The 6,159-nt window shown below is 44.2% G+C and overlaps 1 pseudogene; it reads right to left on the bottom strand.

Moving 5' to 3' along the window:
• Positions 1 to 669: 669 nt before the first annotated feature.
• LOC142488910 (U2 spliceosomal RNA) lies at positions 670 to 843 on the bottom strand (annotated as a pseudogene).
• Between the last annotated feature and the right edge of the window lie 5,316 nt (positions 844 to 6,159).

The raw sequence follows: 6,159 nt of genomic DNA on the forward strand, positions 1-6,159 counted from the left end.
TACTTACAGACAGCTTTTTTTTTTTTGAAGCCCAGACAGTGAATGTGTTCACCCTAAAAAAGCATGCTTGTGGTCCACAAAGGGTGCCAGGTGCGCTCCACTTGAGACTGTCTTGTCCACAGATCAGGCCAGTCCATGACTTTATCAGTATCTCTTCAGCCAGAAGGCCATGAACAGTCCCGACGTTACTCTTGACGTCTTCATCCGAAGATTCCGACATCCTTCCTGTTCCCTCCTCGGCCAGAAGGCCAGACACGGGGGTCCAAGTCTTGAGGGTGTTAAGCCCAAAGGCTTACTAACCCAATGCAGTCTTTTCCCAAAGGAGGGGCGACCACTGACCAGCACTCAGTCTTTCTCTCTCTTCACAGAAAGGTACAGTAGGTGACTGTTAACCCAACACTAAAACAAAACGAATCCATGGTGCGAGTGCTTCAGTGTGCTGTGCAATGCAGTGCAGAACTGCGCCAAACAAACAACACAAAAAATGTGCAGGAGTGTGTACCCAAGCCAAAAGGCCAGGCAGATACAAAAATATTGAGCTCCCTCCAAGCCAGAAGGCCAGGGGAGGTGCCAGTGCAGAAAACAACGAAGTTGTGCAGATTATCTGTGCAGGTGCCAAGTGTTCTAGTGACGGTTGCTTCGCCTCAGCCAACACAATTCAAAGGTTTAGCAAAATGGACCCCACCAGGTTGACTAGACCTGGGGTGCACTAGAATAAAAAAGCCCGGGCTTCTTTGTATCCGCCTACTTGGCCATGACCAGAGGATCAAGTGCATACCCTTGAGTCCGTCCTTCACAGGACAGACCCTACACTTGATCTTAGCCAAAAGGCCGAGAAGCAATACCTGACACCTATTTTGACTTTTTGGGTCTTATCAGTGTGAGGTTGGTTGTACTGGCAATTTTAAGGCTGGGTAAGTTTTACCACAAATTAGATAAGTTATGGTGGGTGAAAAAGGTGACAAAACCCCCTCCACCATATAGCATATAGTAAATAACAAAATATCACTTGCGAGCACATTCACATGTCTTAGACAGGTCTGCAACGTTGCTTTTTGTCATTATCACCTAGCACATGGGTGCGCAATCTTTCCCTGCTGTGCCCCCCTGCCTGCTTCCCTCCCTGCTCACCCCCCCCCCCTCCTTTACCTTGTCTCTGGCTCTCGGCGGTTGGGTCACGTGACACCAAGTTGCCATGGCAAATGAGCAGTGTCACCCTTTGTCTCAAATTAATTTTTACATGGGACCCTTCTAAGCTTACTGTATGCTCGCGGCATTACACAACTTTCAGCACAGCATGGGGTAAGATGCATAGCCAGTAAACCTACTCACAGGCAGCTGTTTTGACCCAAAAGGTTGCAGACCTGTCTAAGACATGTGAATGTACACACAAGTGATATTTTTATTTGAAATCTATCTATCTATGTAGATAGATATACTGGACACCTAACAAGCTCCTATTGAACCCCCAAAATAACCACAACATATATATAAGCATATGAGTGTCACAGAGGAGTGCTACTGAACATGGCAATATATATTTAAAACCAGAGACAGAACATTAAATACAGACAGAGTTCAGTGCACATCCAGTGAAACCCATACACGGTACAGTGCCTAAATATATATGTATAAATATCTATTAAGTAAAATGGTCTTTTAGTTTGACATTTTTGGCCAAAATTGTTGTAAGCCCCTGAGCCAACGTCACGGCAGACCACAATTCAGGGGTCCCTAACGCTAATATAAATTCTTACTAACCTGTGTAATAACAGGAAGAATGATTTATAATAAATCTGTCAATATTAGTTGCAAAGTTCTAAGTCTGATTGAAGCCTTTATTAACCTGTACATTACCAGGAAAAGCACTCTGAATTAGAGTTTTCACAACCATCCTGCAAGCAAACAAGTTCCCCTGTGTGGAAGATGCTATGGAGTGAGCCCTTAACCATTTAAATGTGGGAGGGGGTGAGCTTAAATTAAGTAGGAGGTTGCCAACCTCCAATCAGCCAGGACTAGCTGAAACACAATTGTAAAATATACTGGACACCTAACAAGCTCCTATTGAACCCCCAAAATAACCACAACATATATATAAGCATATGAGTGTCACAGAGGAGTGCTACTGAGCATGGCAATATATATTTAAAACCAGAGACAGCACATAAAACACAGACAAAGACAATGTTTGTACTGCTTATTGGTGCTTTATAGCATTAGGTACTAGTCCCCAAACCCTATTAGGGCAATTATATTATATGCACACAGTATATTGGGAGTTGTCCTGTTGCAGACGCTTACAAGGGACCTGTTTATTCTGACGCACTGGCACTCTACAATTCTATCACTGTGTGTATGTAACACCCTTTCCCCCCCCCCCCCAGGGCTATGATTATAGTGCTGGCGTCGGCGACGTCGCCAGAAAACAAATGCATTGTCGCCGCCGCGTGTGCTTATAGTATGGAACAATGTCCTTTGGACAGACGAGACCAAAGTGGAGATGTTTGGCCATAATGCACAGCACCACGTTTGGCGAAAACCAAACACAGCATATCAGCACAAATACCTCATACCAACTGTCAAGCACGGTGGTGGAGGGATGATGATTTGGGCTTGTTTTGCAGCCACGATACCTGGTAACCTTGCAGTCATTGAGTTAATCATGAACCCCTCTGTATACCAAAGTATTCTAGAGTCAAATGTGAGGCCATCTGTCCGACAGCTAAAGCTTGGCCGAAATTGGGTCATGCAACAGGACAATGATCCCAAGCACACCAGCAAATCTACAACAGAAGGGCTGAAAAAGAAAAGAATCAAGGTGTTGCAATGGCCCAGTCAAAGTCCAGACCTCAACCCGATTGAAATGCTGTGGCTGGACCTTAAGAGAGCTGTGCATAAACAAATGCCCACAAACCTCAATGAACTGAAGCAACATTGTGAAGAAGAGTGGGCCAAAATTCCTCCACAACGATGTGAGAGACTGATAAAGTCATACAGAAAATGATTACTTCGTTATTGCTGCTAAAGGTGGTTCTACAAGCTATTAAATCATAAGGTGTACTTAGTTTTACACACATGGCTTCTCCATTTTGGCTTTATTTTTGTTAAATAAATCCTGACACGGTGTAATATGTCATGTGTTCTTGTTCATCTGAGGTTGTATTTACCTAATTTTAAGACCTGCTAAGAAACAGATGATTGTTATTATGTCCCTATATGTAAAACCGTAGAATTCAAAGAGGGTGTACTTTCTTTTTCACACAACTGTATATATAAATATAATCAAAAACGAATAGACGATACCGTTCTGTGGCTAACAAAATGCTTTTATTTGTGCGAGCTTTCGAGATACACTGATCTCTTCTTCCTCCGGTGTTACAAAGGATAAAGCAAGAGAGGTTTTTACTTAAAAAAAGAGTGCATCTTGGAATGTATCTGTGACTGAATCCTATCACTCCCCCCCTGTACAGTATGCGATTTATGACTTAAGGTGTTAAATGGTCCCTGAATGTTAGTGATATAAGTGTGTGTGTGTATGTGGGTGTGTGTGTTTGTATGTGTGAGAGACAGCTGTATGTGCATTCATATAGCACAGTATGTATAGACATGGCCTTTAGCACTCATGGGAAGAGTTCTCTTGTGTCAGGGTAGTGACTCATGAAACTGCGGTTTCGTTTTAGATATTTATATATATGTATGTGTGTAACAGGGAACTTATCGCTGTTCAGAATATGCCACTAATCCAGCAGTGTGTTGGATTACCAACTTCACCTGGCTGATTAGAGGTTTGTTAGAAAAAGCCTGTTCCCAAAAACAGGAGGGAGATTTTTCCTCAGTACACAAGGGTGCTGACAAGAGGAAAAAAGTCTTGAGCAGAAAGGCTCTGCTGAGATCAAGACACCCAAATACCTATATTCCTGGACTCAGGGGACCCAGGAACCTACCAGAGACTGACATGAAGGGCCATCTGCTTTAAGGTATCTCTTGAGACTTTGGGGAATAGGGTGGTAATGGGATTATCCCTCCAGCCCTGGAGAAAGGGACTGGGGAAGTAAGTTAGCCCTTAAACAGGGATATGTAAAAAAAACTCCCCAGCAGGGGACAAACCGGTGCACAGCATGAATGGATGAATGAATAATCAGAAGGATTTATTAAATAAAAAACATGGACAAAAAAGAAAGCACTGATACAGTCACTCTAACGCGTTTCACACGCAGGGTGCTTTATCAAAGAGTGAACATAAATCACTGAGTGATGTTCTTATAGCCCATCACCCCACCCCCACTACAACACCTACCAATCACAAAGTAATTGTGATATCTAACAGATGTTAAAGGAGATGTGCTGCAAGAAGGTCAATCAGTGAATACACAGTACACAAAAATCACATGAATCATATATATCCACTATATGTGGATAGGGTTACACTTAACTTGTTAATTCTTTCATGTGATTTTTGTGTCCTATGTATACACTGATTGACCTTCTTGCAGCACATCTCCTTTAACATCTGTTAGATATCACAATTACTTTGGGATTGGTAGGTGTTGTAGTGGGGGTGGGGAGATGGGCTATAAGAATATCACTCAGTGATTTATGTTCACTCTTTGATAAAGCACCCTGCGTGTGAAACGCGTTAGAGTGACTGTATCAGTGCTTTCTTTTTTGTCCATGTTTTTTATTTAATAAATCCTTCTGATTATTCATTCATCCATTCATGCTGTGCACCGGTTTGTCCCCTGCTGGGGAGTTTTTTACATTCTGGGTCCAGATACCAGGGAGCACGCGGAGCAGAAGATCCATTTTGCTGTTTACTTTTGGAAGCTACAGGCCACCATACGTTTTCATTACCTACTGAAAGAGATGACGTCACGCGGCTTGGGCGGAGAAGTCTGAGGGTCCCGGATCACTTCAAGCGGGGACGCGGAGCTGTGAGAGTCGCCGCCGAGCAGAGAGAAGCAACGCGGGAGACGTGGATTCCACACTCGACATCAACAGTGCCGTGAGAAATGTGCCAGTCGAGGTCTACTCCCTGATGTAAAGGCATGTAACATCTACTTGATTTACTACACCAGGCATCCCCCTCTCCAGTAGCCCATTTGTTAAGCCGTGAATACTATTACCCATTGAGGGATTACTCTGTGATTACACAGCGGATCTTCTGCTTTATTTCCTTACCTGTTAGAGACTCTTGAGCGCCGGATTCCCTGAGCACTTCATACTCTGATGTCTCTTTCTTAAACAGGGATAGGCGTTTGTTGTTTTCATATGTTTTTGCTATGTTAAAAGGGACAGCACAATAAAGCCTTATTTTAATTTCACCTTAAAAACGGTCTCCATTGCATACCTCTGCACACATCTCTTAGGCCTCGGCCATGTTAACTGCTTGCTGGCGGAAGCGTGCTGAGGCGCGCTCCCGCTCAGCACTGAGCCCCTACAGCTGCAATTGGCTTTAGTAGGGGCTCACCTGCGCTTCCGCGCGCTTGCGGAAGCGCAGGTCCTAGGGGAATTTAAAATTCCCCTGCTTGCCGGCGAGACAGGCCGGTCACGTGAGCGGTTCGCCCAATGAGGGCGAACCAGCTCCGTGACATCACTGGCCCGCCACCGGCCAGTGACGCGCCCGCCCCCTGAAGGCCCGCTGACGGCGCGTGCGGTAAGCAACCGCAAGGCCAGGGAACGCACCCGCTTTCCCTGCACCTCAGCGAGCCAGCAGGCAGCATGGACTCGGCCTTACAGTGTGTCACTCCCCTTGATGGGAAGCAGGGGATCTCTGTAGCTCAGCCACATTTACAATAAACGTGAGTTTGCACAGGTTAAGCCCCCTCCCTTCTCTCTCCTTATCTCTAACAGGGAGAGGCTGAGGTTGAGTAAACACTTAATTGGCAAGCAATTAAAGCACAAAGCCCTAATGAAAATACATTTAGTCTTAATTTCCAAAGAACCTAAAGCAGCCAAAACTTTGTATGATTGCATTTTTGAGGATTTTTTTTTTTAAATGACATACAGTGTTAGGTTGTTGGTTTTTTTTTTTATGGGAATTGTGTTTCATGCTTCCTACAGTGATTCTTTCCTTGGGTTTTAAGTGTGTGTGTTCTTTGATAAAGAAAAATCACCCTGGACCTTATGTATTGACATAAGAAAAAGTGGGCTGTGATACAA

This window comes from Ascaphus truei, chromosome 2, assembly GCF_040206685.1.
Source record: "Ascaphus truei isolate aAscTru1 chromosome 2, aAscTru1.hap1, whole genome shotgun sequence".
Lineage (NCBI taxonomy): Eukaryota > Metazoa > Chordata > Amphibia > Anura > Ascaphidae > Ascaphus > Ascaphus truei.